Source organism: Schistocerca gregaria, chromosome 2, assembly GCF_023897955.1.
Source record: "Schistocerca gregaria isolate iqSchGreg1 chromosome 2, iqSchGreg1.2, whole genome shotgun sequence".
In the NCBI taxonomy this organism is placed as follows: domain Eukaryota; kingdom Metazoa; phylum Arthropoda; class Insecta; order Orthoptera; family Acrididae; genus Schistocerca; species Schistocerca gregaria.
Window position 1 is genome coordinate 706,435,852 of NC_064921.1, and position 17,070 is coordinate 706,452,921.

Genomic DNA, 17,070 nt, shown 5'->3' on the forward strand with positions numbered 1-17,070 from the left:
CCATGGCCCTCAGCCCTTGGGAGGCCGAATGAGAAGCTGTTTGACTGAGAAGAAGCGGCCCCTGTCACGAAAACTGACAACGGGTGGAAGAGTGGTGTGTTGGCACGTGCCCCTCTATATCTGCATCTAGTGACGCATATGGGCTGAGGGTGACACAGCAGAAGGTCAGTACCACTGGGCTTTCAAGGCCGGTCCGGACGGAGAGGAGTATACCACTGCCTTCCACCGGCATCCAGACTAACCAATCCTCCCAGTGAAACTTTCCTGGTGATTCAAACTGTGTGTCGGACCGGGACTCGAGCTTGAAATCTTTGCCTTTCTTGGGCAAGTGTTCTATAGACTATTTTCTTTCTTCTTCGTTCTTTCTGTTTTTTCTTGGTATGTCTTGAGGAATTCTGTGCGGATTTCGCATAGCATCTCATAAATTACATCGATGAAAACACAACTTTTTTTCTACAAAGGGTGGCCAATTTGTCGCCCGAACATATTGAGCTGAAGTGCCGGCGCCGAGTGAGCTGTTACGCAAACGCAAATGACGACCCGCCCTCACAGCTGCATTTCCGGCAGTACCAACCTTCGCCGGCCGCGGTTCTAGGCGCTACAGTCTGGAACCGCGTGACCGCTACGGTCGCAGGTTCGAATCCTGCCTCGGGCATGGATGTGTGTGATGCCCTTACGTTAGTTAGGTTTAAGTAGTTCTAAGTTTTAGGGGACTGATGACCTCACGTGTTGAGTCCCATAGTGATCAGAACCAGTACCAACCTTCCAAGCAAAGAAGTTGTCCCCTTCGTGATTTCCACACCCCCTGCTTTCTTCATTGGTTTGATAACCACTGGTGTCCTGAAAGCCTCTCCTCAAATATCGTCATTCAAAACTGCAGTACCAGATGGGATACTACTGGCATCTTGGTTGTTCGTGTAGATTACACGACACCTTTCTCCATCTATAATTTCTGCGTTTCAGGCATACGACTCTGGAACAAACTTCTTATTAAACTGCGACTGATGTAAAACAACTCTAGTTAAAGCTTTTTCTTCTGTCAGTGGCGTAGCTTCACCCTCAATATTACCAACTGTTCTCCTTCCATTCAACATTGAACTACATTCTCTGTCACATTGTGAACACTATCCACGCTTCTGTCATCCCCGTCTGTTTATGTTCCTTCCTCCAATCTCATCTGTTAAACTTACCATATTATTCTCGATCTCTCTCTTCATCTTCAAGTTTGATACCTTCAGCATTGCTGCCATACGTCTCTCTTAGATGTCATAACTCACATTCGACAAGAATTTCATGAGGTAATCGTGTAACACAATACTAATAAAATTGGCATTTCTGAAATTAATTTATTTTTACTATGTGTTGTTTTATATTATATTACTCATATTTGAGCCCTAACGGGCCGTGAGATGCACATAAAATGGGCATTTTCAGAGTTTTGTTATAGCTTTCTGTTCGTTCCCGTATGACTTCCATTCTCTCAGTATAGTCTCTTTTCACTCACCAGACCAGGTTATTTCGGTCTTCTTGGATTTTTCTGGCTGGCCAACCCTCCAGTAGTGAATGTTTGCTTAAAAATGTTTGTGTTTGGTATATCATACTGTATTACTCCTGTTTTCTTTAAGCCTCCTTTTGCAACAACGATCCAGTACATCTTCTCAACTTTACTATGATTGTCGTATAATTCCATAGACTTTCTAGTTAAACCTGTTGCTTCCATTTTCATACTTACCCGTACAATTTTAGCCTGCGATTTTTCATATCCCAATACACCATTTGATCAAAAGTACTTGGACACCTATAAGTGGACAAATGGGGTGTATCCACCCTTCGCCTTTATGGCGGCTTTAACGATGCCGAAGACGCTTCCAATAACGGGTCTGAATTCCTGTGGAGAAATGGCAGCTCATTCTTAATCAAGAACGGAAAAGGTAGTGACAATGGCTGATGGAATCTGGAACGAAGTCGTCGTTCCATCTCATCCCGAAGGTCTTCCAGTGGGTTCACGTAGGGACTCTGGGCAGGCCACCCTATTTCATGATGTTACTCTGCACAAACCATTGACCCACAAGTATTGCTTTGTGGCTGAGTGCACTGTTATGCTTATGCAAACGATCATCGTCTCTGAACTCTTCCTCTGATGTATGCAGACACAATGATGTAAAACTATTCTTATGCTCCCACATTTCGCGTTTTCTTAAACGCAACGACGAAAAATACTTCCGTACTGTAACCACCACCTCCGTATTTCACAGTTGGTACTTCGCTTGATGACAGGTAAGGTTCTCCAGGCATTCGCTAAGCCCAAATCCTTCCATTGTATTGTCGAAGGGTACAGAGTGATTCACCACCCCAAATCATTCGGTTACAATCAACCACAAACCCCTGGCGTCACTCTTTACTCTACTTCAAGCGTCGTTCAGTATCGGTTAGAGAAATGTGTGGCTAATGTGGAGCTTCTCGGCCATTAGTTTTAACTCCTTACGCACATTCATTGTGCTAGGTGGACAACTGGTAGCACTCTGGAACTCACGAATGATTCCTTTCGCTCAGTTCATTCGATTTCTTCGAAGCACCCTCCACAATACTAGACGATACCTTTCCGTTGGTACATGAGGTGTGCCTGGTCTTCCTTTAGCTGTGATTGTTCCTTCGTGTACCCACTTCACAGTCACTTCAACAAGAGTCGACTTTGGAACCTTAAAAAGGGATGGAATGTCTCTGATGGATTTGTTACGCAGGTGACATCCAATCACTACTCCACGTTTAAGTAGGGCTGTGGTTAAAACATTGATATATCGATATTTCATCATTCTTCCCAGTTAAGGTGAAATTGTCGACATATAATTTACACTGATATCTTGATATATCGATATCGAAATAGCAACGTCGAGTGCCGGTATGTTATTTTTATATCATATTTTTTTCGCAGTTTTCGACAAATATACCTGAAGTTGTTCTTTTGAAGTCGTAGTACAACATACTTTTGCTTTCACTATGCGGAGGAGTCTTACTGCTTTTTGAGCTTTCATCATGTTCAGTTTTCTCTTTGACTGTGTAAACCAAGTAAGAATGGCACAAAGAAGAAGTCCGATTGCATTGGGCGGTGGGGTTGTGAATGGAATAACAAGATACCTGTCTTATAAATGAAACCCTCTTTTCTTGCTACAACTTAATTTATTTTTCCCAGGCGCGTTTCGCCTTTTTCTTACTCTAAGGCTTCTTCAGCGGTATCTATAACGATATAGTTTTGTTATTTTTAGATTATCAAACAGTTCACGTCGCGTTTTTTAATGTAAATAAGAAATTACTTATGGCTTATTGGGATCTGTGTTTTCTCTCATCTGGTCTGGAGTTCGCATTACCACTTTATTTTCGAAACATAAACACAATTTTGTATTCCAGATTTTTTCCTTCTTTTGCCACTAGTTACAGATATTTGTCCGAACTCTGTGCTTTTAATCAAAAAGAAGGAGAAACATGATGAATAGTGTGAAAAGGTTCAGAATACAAAATTGTGCTTATGTTTCGAATATAAAGTGGTAGTGCGACCTCCAGACCAGATGAGAGGAAACGCATATCCCAGCAGACTGTAAGAAATTACTTATTTACATAATAAACGCGATGTGAACTGTTTGATAATCTAAAAATAACAAAACCGCTTACTGCGGAGGGTGGCCACGCAAACAAACTTGGCATAACAAGATATTCGACGTGAGGCAATGGCACACCATTTGCGTTACAAACAATTTTTAACTAGTGTTCTATTTCATCACATCGGGATTCTTCAAAAACAGTAGCTGAAACTGATGAACAAAAATCTAAATGACGAGACTGATCTTTGCGGTTGGTGGAGGGGAAATGCTGGAGGAGAAATGCTGACGTCATCAGGGCTTAGTGCTACCAACGTTTAAACTGCAACGTTTAACTTCGCCGCGCAATTTTGACACTACGACTGCCATGTCGCTGGCGTTTGCGGAAATGAAAAAACCGGGGAAGTCGACAGACAAATCCGATATGTGACGAAAGCGAACGACGGACCCATCGGACACCTTTCATTGTGCCACTTACCTGCACTTACTATTGTTAGCAAATTGGTTATCGCCAAGCGTGCAAGTGCATCGTTATCCTTTCGATCCTTACTCAGAGAGAGATAAGCAGGCTGCTAGCTTGTTGATGTACAAAATATCTAATAATAAACCAGTACTTAAATATGCAGCTCTAAAACTGGAAGTATATATAAAATATGCAGCCGATATATATATATATATATATATATATATATATATATATATATATATATATATATATATATTTTGGCTGGTATTTCAATAATTTTTCCGTCGATATTACGTTTTATAGATGATTTTTCCGGTCTACCGAGGACCGAGAATGATATTTTTTTAACATCGATATATCGGATTGCCGAAATTTTTAAAAATATCAACAATCCTAGTTCGATTTCAGTAAGCACTCGTGACCGACTCTTTCTGCTGTTACCGCTGCTCTGCTCACAACTCAATACTCCCCGCCCCCTTTTATAATGGCGAGTCTGCCTCTCGAGACATCTACTTGTAACGTAACAATTACGTTAAGTGGCATTATATAAATGTCCCCCTCCTCTATCTTTCTGGAGAAGGTTTTTCACCAGATAGAGATGTCTTTCGTATGCTCTCGTCAAAAAGAATGTGTGCTAAACACAACTATAATTATCAAACTTTTGTTAATGAGAGATGCCAATTCAGAGAGGACAGTGTACCACTTAATTAAAATTGATGGTTCACTATAGCTTTTTTGTGGCTAATCTCCAATTTCTTAAGGCACTTTCTATTCTTAAGAATACTGTCCTCCAACTATCCAAGCCATGTTCTATTATTAATGATACTTTTAAGTAATTACAGCGTGTAGTAACGAGAGCAGAAGAACAGGATTATCATTGGGCGTAGTTAGGACTAGACGCTAATATGCCTGGGACTCGGGGACTAGTGGCATCGTACAGACTGTAATATGGTCGTTGACACGCAGCCTGCCCTGAATAGTTAACAGCGTGCCACCTGTGCACTTAAGTCACTGGACGCTGGCATCCTAGCAACACTACACTCCTGGAAATGGAAAAAGAACACATTGACACCGGTGTGTCAGACCCACCATACTTGCTCCGGACACTGCGAGAGGGCTGTACAAGCAATGATCACACGCACGGCACAGCGGACACACCAGGAACCGCGGTGTTGGCCGTCGAATGGCGCTAGCTGCGCAGCATTTGTGCACCGCCGCCGTCAGTGTCAGCCAGTTTGCCGTGGCATACGGAGCTCCATCGCAGTCTTTAACACTGGTGGCATACCGCGACAGCGTGGACGTGAACCGTATGTGCAGTTGACGGAATATGAGCGAGGGCGTATAGTGGACATGCGGGAGGCCGGGTGGACGTACCGCCGAATTGCTCAACACGTGGGGCGTGAGGTCTCCACAGTACATCGATGTTGTCGCCAGTGGTCGGCGGAAGGTGCACGTGCCCGTCGACCTGGGACCGGACCGCAGCGACGCACGGATGCACGCCAAGACCGTAGGATCCTACGCAGTGCCGTAGGGGACCGCACCGCCACTTCCCAGCAAATTAGGGACACTGTTGCTCCTGGCGTATCGGCGAGGACCATTCGCAACCGTCTCCATGAAGCTGGGCTACGGTCCCGCACACCGTTAGGCCGTCTTCCGCTCACGCCCCAACATCGTGCAGCCCGCCTCCAGTGGTGTCGCGACAGGCGTGAATGGAGGGACGAATGGAGACGTGTCATCTTCAGCGATGAGAGTCGCTTCTGCCTTGGTGCCAATGATGGTCGTATGCCTGTTTGGCGCCGTGCAGGTGAGCGCTACAATCAGGACTGCATACGACCGAGGCACACAGGGCCAACACCCGGCATCATGGTGTGGGGAGCGATCTCCTACACTGGCCGTACACCTCTGGTGATGGTCGAGGGGACACTGAATAGTGCACGGTACATCCAAACCGTCATCGAACCCATCGTTCTACCATTCCTAGACCGGCAAGGGAACTTGCTGTTCCAACAGGACAATGCACGTCCGCATGTATCCCGTGCCACCCAACGTGCTCTAGAAGGTGTAAGTCAACTACCCTTGTCAGCAAGATCTCCGGATCTGTCCCCCATTGAGCATGGTTGGGACTGGATAATGCGTCGTCTCACGCGGTCTGCACGTCCAGCACGAACGATGGTCCAACTGAGGCGCCAGGTGGAAATGGCATGGCAAGCCGTTCCACAGGACTACATCCAGGATCTCTACGATCGTCTCCATGGGAGAATAGCAGCCTGCATTGCTGCGAAAGGTGGATATACACTGTACTAGTGCCGACATTGTGCATGCTCTGTTGCCTGTGTTTATGTGCCTGTGGTTCTGTCAGTGTGATCATGTGATGTATCTGACCCCAGGAATGTGTCAATAAAGTTTCCCCTTCCTGGGACAATGAATTCACGGTGTTCTTATTTCAATTTCCAGGAGTGTAATTATAATCCCTTCAGATTTAGGTTCATTAAAAGAAAAGCACTTTTCCAGTTACAGCGGTAGTAAGGTGGAATAAGTTAATATTTTCAACATTCTGCCAAGTCTACTACCTTCCATAGTGACCATTTCCGCATTACACAGGAGTGACCAGCTACTTTTGATCAGATAGTTAAATGTATTGCTTTTCAATTTTTTTTTATTATATTTCCTGATGGACCAACTAAGGACCACGTGGAAATTTCAGTTCCTTATTAGATGTTCGCTTCTTTTTTCGCAGAAATCTTTCATCTTTTTTTATTATTCCTTGTTTTCTGACCGGTTCATACCATTTCTTTTCATTTTTTTTTAAATGTTGAAGCGTTCTCGCTTCCCGCGCCCGGGTTCCCGGGTTCGATTCCCGGCGGGGTCAGGGATTTTCTCTGATTCCTGATGGCTGGGTGTTGTGTGTTGTCCTTAGGTTAGTTAGGTTTAAGTAGTTCTAGGGGACTGATGACCATAGATGTTAAGTCCCATAGTGCTCAGAGCCATTTGAACCATTTTTTTTGAATACTCTAAGGCGCTGCAGCCATGCACTGTGCAGTTGGTCCCGGCAGAGGTTCGAGTCCTCCCTCGGGCATGTGTGTGTGTGTTTGTCCTTAGAATAATTTAGGTTAATTAGTGTGTAAGCTTAGAGACTGGTGACCTTATCATTTAAATCCTATAACATTTCACACACATTTGAACATTTTTCAATAGTTTTTCGGTAAACCCTTCTCTCACAGTTGTTTCTTCCGCTTCTTTATTATTTTGTCTTAAATCCTTTTTTACTTCACAGTTCCAAGTTGTTGACGCCTTATTCCACGAATATTTGAAGACTTTCTTGGTAAATGTGTTGTTTTGCATTCGATATAAATGTCCAAAAATTACCAGTCTTCTTTTTCACATTAGTTCTGGTATGTTTTTAGGTTTTCAAATTTTTATCATTATTGTATAATTTCCGACCTTCTATAGTTTTCCGTGGTTCTAATATTTTCGTTATATTCGCCTTTCTATTATTTCTAATTTAACTAAATTGTAGTTTAATGCTAGACATTCGCTTGCATACAGACTTTCTAGCTTCACTACTGTATTTTAATGTCTTATTTTCGCATCTTAGACAGACCTTGTTGTAATTATTATTATTGTTATCTTTATTATGACTGCTGTGTATTGTTGTCATTACGTATTGCACCGTTCATGTTTTAATGTTGGCTCACTAAGGAAATCGGGTTTGATTTAAGAGAGGGAGTGAAGGCCTCAATCTGGCCACGTGGAATAACTGAATAAATAAATATATGGCTAGAAATCACTGAGATTTCTCGAGATCAAGCAACGAGGCTGGTGGCTCCTGAAATCACCTGCGTGGAACCAGCGTAATTATGGATTAACGGAGTGGTTGTAGCTCTGCCTTATCGTCTTCGGACTGCACCGTAAAATCCGAGCAGAGCAGGGCCACGATTTGTGACGCGGTCCCCAGTGAGGGAGCAGTTAAAGAGGTGGGCCGGCGAACCTGTTGGGCGGGTTGCGTAGCGGCGCCGTCCCGGTAACAGGTCGCGCGGCGTCGCCTTGAGCCGGGCCGAGACGAGCAGGAAGTGCCGCAGCAGCTTTTTTAAGCCGGGTGCATCCGCCTCGTAAATAGTTCTGGCGCCCGCCTGCTCTCGGACGGGAACGACTGCCGCCGCGGAACTGTAGCCGTTTCCTCGCCGGTTCCCTCCCCTTCCCCTCTCTCCCTTCCCCCACTTCTTACGACTTCCGCGAGCCGTCTTCGGAATCCACTTCCCTGACGAGGCGCTATGTATTCATGCGTGACGCATACCTAACTTGCAGCGCCGCTACCGAGTAGGGGATGCATCACCGGCGGAGCAAAACCCCTCCGCTGGGTTGCCGCATCGCCGGCTTACCCTAGTACTTTCCATGCTCTTGTGTTATTGCTGCTAGTACCAAAACGGATAAATCCTGGTATCGTATGACTGACAATCTCATTGACTCCCAGCTGGAATCAGTTAGCTTGTACAAATATCTGGGTGTAGCAGTTCTCAGGGATATGAAATTACGTGTAACCAATGTAGGCCCAGCATCAGTTAAATCTGGTAGCGAGACAATGAAACCTCTCTGCAAAAGAGACTGCTTAAAAAATACTCGTCTGATGCATGTTAGAATGTTGCTTAGTTTGAGCAGTCACACTTCCCGTGCTCCATGGAGGAGTGGAATGGCAATCTATGTTAATAAACTACTACGATCACCAAATTTCAGTTGCAGGTTGCATGCCTAACAACTTCCAGGTGTAACTAAAATTTGTTATTAGTATATCAAATAATGATTTACCACATTTAAAAATTTAAAATTCTCTGATAATGTACTCATTATGAGATGTAATTTTACTTTAAAGCGTTAAGCTATGAGTCATCTTTAAAGCTAGAGACTCTGAATAGATAAGCTGTATCAGTTCTGGAACTACCTGCATTATTGCCAGATTTCAGATGGCATCATTGATGATGCCATGTATTGCTACAGATTTTGCCCCATTGGTTCAGCCTCTATGGCACTGACCGGTTGTCCTGGGAAATAAAAAAAAAAAAAAAAAAAAAAAAAAACAGTGGGGAAAAAATAGCCCAGAAATGTTGCAGGGTTTTCCCGCATTCCTATAATGTCACTGTGAAAGGAAGGCTGTGGTTCTATGTATATATTGGCGGGTAATTCAAAATACAAGGTGGAGCATTGCCCTGTTGGTGTAAAATTCAAAAAAATTCAAGACAATTGACCCGGGATACTGACACAGCTTTATGACATCAGAATCCGCTATGCCGAACTCTGGATACTACTGCAAAGGATGGTGCCTTTGAGAAATGATTAGTCTTATTTAGCCTGCTATTCACTGCTTACCTTCTTTCAGCGACATGAAAAATCAATTAACATGTTTTTAAAAAATGGTTCTGAGCACTATGGGACCTAACTGCTGAGGTCATCAGTCCCCTAGATCTTAGAACTACTTAAACCTAACTAACCTAAGGACATCACACACATCCACGCCCGAGGCAGGATTCGAACATGCGACCGTAGCGGTCGCGCGGTTCCAGATTGTAGAGCCTAGAACTGCTCGGCCACCCCGGCCGGCTTAACATGTTTACTCGAAACAGGTGGAAAGGTTTTATTCACTCATACAAATAAGGACCTGAAGGGCTGTTTATTTATAGAAATCATGGTAGTCAGGTCGCTTCTTCTAAGTATAAATTCAAGAGACCATTGGTTTTCTCCTGACGTCATACATACCACTTGTCCTAAGTGAAAGCCTGTTAGTGCTACGTTCAAACAATTCCCCTCTGATGTCATAGCCTAAACATTTGTCACCCTATGTTTGGATCTGAATTGCCCTGAGTCCACTAGTGCCGTGCTTAAACAACTGCTGCCATTGCTAGGGTGGAATAAGAGTGTTTATATCTTTAATTAAAAACGTAACCACGCCAGGGACAGGCCCTCTCCCTTCCTCGCATCCCTAGATCTGATATTAGCCAAGTGCAGCAGGTTCACTCACATTACTGCTGCCACCGCAGCCCCACCCAGCAGAGTCGCCTGCTGCTGTCACCGGCCACCTCGTTGCACTGAAGAGAGCTGCACAACACATACTGCTGATCTGACAGCCTAAAGCAAAGTGTAGAATAGCAGTTTCGATTTCTGACACTAGTATATTGTGTATGACAATGCTACAGTCATATCCCAAATGATCCAATTTACAATGTCACCGAAATTTGAAAGTGAAAAAGCAGTCTTTTGTTTTAATTCATATTCAAAAATGATCGTCCATTTAAAAATTCAAGTTGGCTTGGCCTCTCAGAATACTTATTCAAATACATCACAAGCCAAAATGGAAGAACGCCCTGTGTTTATTTCAAAATCATCACAAAAACTAATGTGTGATGGCCAGTGAACAATCATTAAGTTGCCTTGTTCTTAGCAGCCAACCAGTTGTGTTCAAATTGTTTGAAGTAATATTGTCCAGTTACACTACTGGCCATTAAAATTCCTAAACCAAGAAGAAATGCAGATGATAAACAGGTATTCATGGGACAAATATATTATGCTAGAAATGACATGTGATTACATTTTCACACAATTAGGGTGCATAGATCCTGAGAAATCAGTACCCAGAACAACCACTTCTGGCTGTAATAACGGCCTTGATACGCCTGGGCATTGAGTCAAATAGAGCTTGGATGGCGTGTACAGGTACAACTGCCCACTCAGCTTCAACACGATTCCACAGTTCATCAAGAGTAGTGACTGACGTATTGTGACGAGCCAGTTGCTCGGCCGCCATTGACCAGACGTTTTCAGTTGGTGAGACATCTGAAGAATGTGCTGGCCAGGGCAGCAGTCGAACATTTTCTGTATCCAGAAAGGCCCGTACAGGACCTGCAACATGCGGTCGTGCATTATCCTGCTGAAATGTAGGTTCTCGCAGGAATCGAATGAAGGGTACAGCCACGGGTCGTAACACATCTGAAATGTAACGTCCACTGTTCAAAGTGCCGTCAATGCGAACAAGAGGTGAACGAGACGTGTAACCAATGGCACCCCATACCATCACGCCAGGTGATACGCCAGTATGGCAATGACGAATTCACGCTTCCAGTGTGCGTTCACCGCGATGCCGGCAAACACGGATGCGACCATCATGGTGCTGTAAACATAACCTGGATTATCCGAAAAAATGACGTTTTGCCATTCGTGCACCCAGGTTCGTCGTTGAGTACACCATCGCAGGCGCTCCTGTCTGTGATGCAGCGTCAAGGGTAACCGCAGCCATGGTCTCCGACCTGATAGTCCATGCTGTTGCAAACATCATCGAACTGTTCGTGCAGATGGTTGTTGTCTTGCAAACGTCCCCATCTGTTGACTCAGCGATCGCGACGTGGCTGCACAATCCGTTACCGCCATTCGGATAAGATGTCTGTCATATCCACTGCTAGTGATACGAGGCCGTTGGGGTCCAGCACGGCGTTCCGTATTACCCTCCTCAACCCACCGATTTCATATTCTGCTAATAGTCATTGTATCTCGACCGACGCGAGCAGCAATGTCGCGATACGATAAACTGCAATCGCGATAGGCTACAATCCGACCTTTATCAAAGTCGGAAACGAGATGGTACGTATTTCTCTTCCTTACACATGTCATTACAACAACGTTTGAATAGGCAACGCAGGTCAACTGCTGTTTGTGTATGAGATATCGGTTGGAAACATTCCTCATGTTAACACGTTGTAGGTGTCGCCACTGGCGCCAAACTTGTGTGAATACTCTGAAAAGCTAATCATTTGCATATCACAGCATCTTCTTCCTGTCGGTTAAATTTCGCGTCTGGATGGTTGTTGACTTGCCTACAACGTGCTGACATGAGCAAAGTTTCCAACCAGGCGTTTCCTGGTGAAACGTTGTCGCGTTGACGGCACGTTGAGCAGTGGATGTTACATTTCAGATGTGTTACGACCCGTGGGTCTACCCTTCATTCGATCCCTGTGAAGCCCTACATTTCAGCAGGATAATACACGATCGCATGTTGCAGGTCCTGTACGGGCCTTTCTGGATACAGAAAATGTTCGACTGCTGCCCTGGCCAGCACAATCTCCAGATCTCTCACCAATTGAAAACGTCTAGTCAGTAGTGGCCGAGCAACTGGCTCGTCACAATACGCCAGTCACTACTCTCGATGAACTGTGGTATCGTGTTGAAGCTGCATGGGCAGCTGTTGTATCTGTACACGCCATCCAGGCTCTATTTGATTCAATGCCCAGGCGTACCAAGGCCGTTATTACGGCCAGATGTGATTGTTCTAGGTACTGATTTCTCAGGATCTATGCACCCAAATTGTGTGAAAATGTAATCATATGTCAGTTCTATTATAATATTTTTGTTCAATGAATAGCCGTTTAGCATTTGCATTTTTTTCTTGGTGAAGCAATTTCAATGGCCAGTAGTGTACGTATAGATCAAACATTAAACTCCAATCATCCATCCTACAGACAGAAGGTGACTAATGTCGAGGCTAGCATAACTTTTTAACTTATGTTTAAATGACTTCTCACAAATACTTGTAAGTGTTTTACGCTGTACATAAGACATCCGATATTTACATCGAATTTCTAAATGGTGACAGTTGAATCTGGAGATGAGAACAATATTTGAACGTATTCGTAAGTGATTTAGAGGGTAGCGGGACTTCTACTAGCAAGATTATTTCCTTCCATAGGATTTCTAAATTATTTTCCACTGAATGCCTGCATGATTCCCCCAACAAAGACGACTTCGCAGAAGTCCTTCCACAGGCCACGATAGTGGGTGTGAGGAGATATGGTTTATAGCGGTCGTGTACATGTTCTTGGGGAAACTCTACAAACCTTCTAGGTTGCAGTACACTGAAATTTGTTCGACTGTAGTGAAACATAGGGCGTTCAGAAAGTAACTACGAGGTTCATAACTTGCCGTATTAAAGTAATGAAAGTTGTGCCAGACACTTGCCGTATTAAAGTCATGAAAGTTATAAGAGATGCTGGAAGTGATGCCCTTGAAATTGAAGACACAGTTGCACACGTTTCTGCATGTTCTTGAAGACGTTGTGCAGAACAACGGGAGTGATGTTCAAATGTTCAGATGTATGTGAAGTCTTATGGGACTTAACTGCTAAGGTTATGAGTCCCTAAGCTTACACACTACTTAACCTAAATTATCGTAAGGACAAACACACACATCCATGCCCGAGGGAGGACTCGAACCTCCGCCGGGACCAGCCGCACAGGTCATGACTGCAGCGCCTCAGACCGCTCGACTAAACCCGCGCGGCGAGTGATGTTCCGAATGTGACGTGTCAGTGCAGTTTGGAGTTCTTGTATGGTGTGCGGATTGCCGTCATAGCCCTTTCCCTTCAACGTACCGTAGCCAGCGTAACGTAGCCAAGTCGGGTGAACGCGGAGGCCAGAGTCCTCGAGAGATGACGCTGTCACCGAAGATTACCTTTAAAGAGTTCATTGTCTTGTGAGTGGTACTTGCAGTCGCCCCATCCTGTTGCAACCAGGCATTCTCAATTTTGTCCTCATTCAGTTCACTTATGAAGGGCTCCAGAATTACGGTACCGTACTGTTCTGCATTTATGGTGTCCTGAAAGAAGATCGGCCCAATGATGAGTTTACGAGTCATGATGCAGCAGACACCAACCTTTTGATCATGTAGTGGGGACACCTTAAATTCACGCTGTCTCTCCGTAGTCCACACTCGATTTATTCTGGCTATTCACGTAACCGGAGAGGTGAAACCATGCCTCATCTGTGGAAAACGTTGTGGTAAAAACCCCCTCACCATTTTCCTGCAGGAAGGACAGAAATCAATTGCAAAAGTTGACACGCGTCGGGCGATCGGTGTCTCTCAAAACCGACACCGATACGTGGCCAGTGGCTTCCGGAGAATATTGTGAGCGGAACCCACAGACACATGGACCCGCTGAGCTAGTCGTCTAACCGATTTCTTTGGACTTTGCAGCATCATGCCTTGCACCTCCACCACCTTCTCTTGGATGTTGGTGTGGATGTGGATGGCCTGCCTGATTCTGGAGCATTACGAACGCGTCCGGTCTTTCGAAACTTGGTTCCATACAGCATTTCGCTTAGCCATCTTCACTCCTGGGAACTCTGCTGCAAATGCAGCTTCTTCTGCTGAGGTAAACTTGTCTCTATTGCGGAACACATTCTCTACAAGAAACACTCTTCGTTCAATCGTCATCATGATGACCTGGATCACAATTATGTCACACAAGACGTTGGTCTTCAGTCAAACCGGACCTGCGAACAAATACAAATACCTGGTCAGATATGGTTCAAATATCTTAAACAATGGAAAATGTTGTATTAATAATTGACAATCATATCAGTCATTACTTAGACACCACAATATGGCACTGCATGTTACTTACTGAACACAACAATCGTCGAACTTAGAGTTACTCGAGGTTATGATGAGTCTGATTTTATGAAGGCTACTCTGAAATATTTCGGACGAAGTTTGGACTCTGAGTGTTCCATACAAAGCAGAATACGTTGGAAATTGAACAATTAGTTACAAACTACGGCGTGCAAACACTTTATTCAATATGTAAACGTTACTACAGATATTCGGAATTAGGTTATGACATGTTCGATATGCCTGCCATAATCGGCGATGATGTGACACAGACGAATAGCAAAATTCTGCATGACCCGCTGAAATGTCGGAACATCGATGCTGTCGATGACCTCCTGAATGGCTGTTTTCAGCTCAGCAACGGTTTTAGGTTTATTGCTGTACACCTTGTCTTTAATATAGACCCATAAAAAGGTGTCGCATATGGTCAGATCCGGAGAATATGGCGGCCAGTCGAGGCGGATGCCAGTGGCCTCTGCATACCGCAGAGCCAGAATGCGGGCCCCAAAGTGCTCCTCCAGGACATCAAACACTAACCTGCTTCGAAGAGGTCGAGCTCCTTCTTGGATGAACCATATCATGTCGAAATCAGGACCACTTTGGATAATGGGGATGAAATCATCTTCCAAAACCTTCACCTTACCGTTCGGTAGTCACCGTGCCATCAAGAAATATCGCACCGCTTATTCCTGACTGGACATTGCACACCATACGGTCATCTGTTGTGGGTGGAGAGACTTCTCGATCGCGAAAAGCGGATTCTCAGTCTCTCAAATGCGCCAATTTTGCTTATTGACGAACCTGTCTAAATGAAAGTGGGCTTCGTAGCTAAAGCAAACCATACTAATTCTTTTCATGTCCCGCGGCCAACATTGCAGTTTGAACGTCCTGACGCAAACCGTTCAGAAGTTACGACGATTTTGTTTCATCTAGTTCAATAACGGTCACCCTGCATGAACAAACTGTAAGTGTAGTTGAGCCGAAATATTACCTTAAAGGAAAATAATTATTCCAGAATGAGATTTTCACTCTGCAGCGGAGTGTGCGCTGATATGAAACTTCCTGGCAGATTAAAACTGTGTGTCCGACCGAGACTCGAACTCGGGACCTTTGCCTTTCGCGGGCAAGTGCTCTACCAACTGAGCTACCGAATCACGACTCACGCCCGGTTCGAGTCTCGGTCGGGCACACAGTTTTAATCTGCCAGGAAGTTTCAAAATAATTATTGTTTCTATACATGGCTCCAACACCTCATCAAACAAAGACAAATTACTTTGTCAAGCATTCTTTTAATTTCCAGCAGATTCATGTTAGTCTTTTTCTGATTGGATATATGAGCTCGTAAACTATGTTCAAATTACGAAAGTGGAAAAGCAAGAGAAGGCGCACAGATCTACTTCTTTAAGTATTTGTGTCATGATATATAATAATTTTTAAATAGTTGCATAACAGGTTATTACAGTACTTCTTAATTCTTTGCCCAGTTATTCCGCGTTTTTTCAACCCACAGATGCGAGACTCATAACTGCTAGAAGAGAACTAAAGAAAAGTCTTAAGCAGTAGCAACCACTTCTGAACTTACGTGCGTGAGAAATCGGGCAAATGAGAAACCACTATTGGCGAGGAAATAATATCCTGGTTCCTTGAACACTTACTTGCTGAGCTTTTACTGCAGGTGCAAAACAGTCAATGTGTATGACCGATAACATCATAAAACAGTTAGTTACATGGGTCACAAAATTTTTAATAGTAACTTCAGCGTAACGTGTTCCCAGGAAATGGATCATATACTTTTAAAGGGGCTTAAGTCAACCGATACACATCTGTGGGGAAACTGAGAAAAACTGTTTCATTTGCGCAATAATTTTGTACGGGCATCATTATTGGAGTTCTTGTGCTATATAATCCAAATACAATTGTCGGACAAGTGACTGAATTTCTAATGTTGTATTTTCGTAATGTAGTTAGTTAATCATTAAAAGCTGGGAACTGATGCTCTTAGGGGTAAAAAACCATGTAACAGATACTGAACTCGCAAGTTCCTCTCTATTCACATTAACTCTACGTCATACAACGTAACATAAATATGTGAACTTTCATGACTGGAAATGTCACAATTAATAAAATAACCGGACTATTGCGCCGTGGTCGAATGGATTTGACATTGAAACACAATGTTTCGTCCTCATCTGTGGAGGACATTTTCAAGGGAGATCGTGGCTTCTTTGGGTGTCAGTTTCACACCGTGGCTCGCTAATGACTGCATCAAAATTCCGTTTTTGGGGACTCCCTCGCAGTAGCATGACGTCACATGTCTTGAATACCCGAGCGCAATTAGCCGCTGTCGGTTGCCGTCGTCCGCTTTTGCTGTCACTCCATGGTAGAAGACAGGTACACGTGTCTTTCAGCACCGGGACGCAGATGTAATTCAATTTGACTCTCTCCTCCCTCCTATCGAAATTCCTCGAGTGTTTAACAATCTCTGTGTCCTCTCTGGACAGCCTTTCGTGGTACCCGCTTGTGGTTGCCAATACTTGAGCCCTATCGAATTGAATGTGGTGGTCTCCAGGCTGCAAAGCAAGTTCC

The 17,070-nt window shown here is 44.2% G+C and overlaps 1 non-coding gene across 1 annotated transcript; it reads right to left on the bottom strand.

Annotated features, from left to right (window-relative positions):
- Nucleotides 1-15,563: 15,563 nt before the first annotated feature.
- Nucleotides 15,564-15,638, bottom strand: Trnas-cga (transfer RNA serine (anticodon CGA)). The gene has a single exon. It is a non-coding gene; the product is annotated as a tRNA-Ser (tRNA).
- Nucleotides 15,639-17,070: the final 1,432 nt, after the last annotated feature.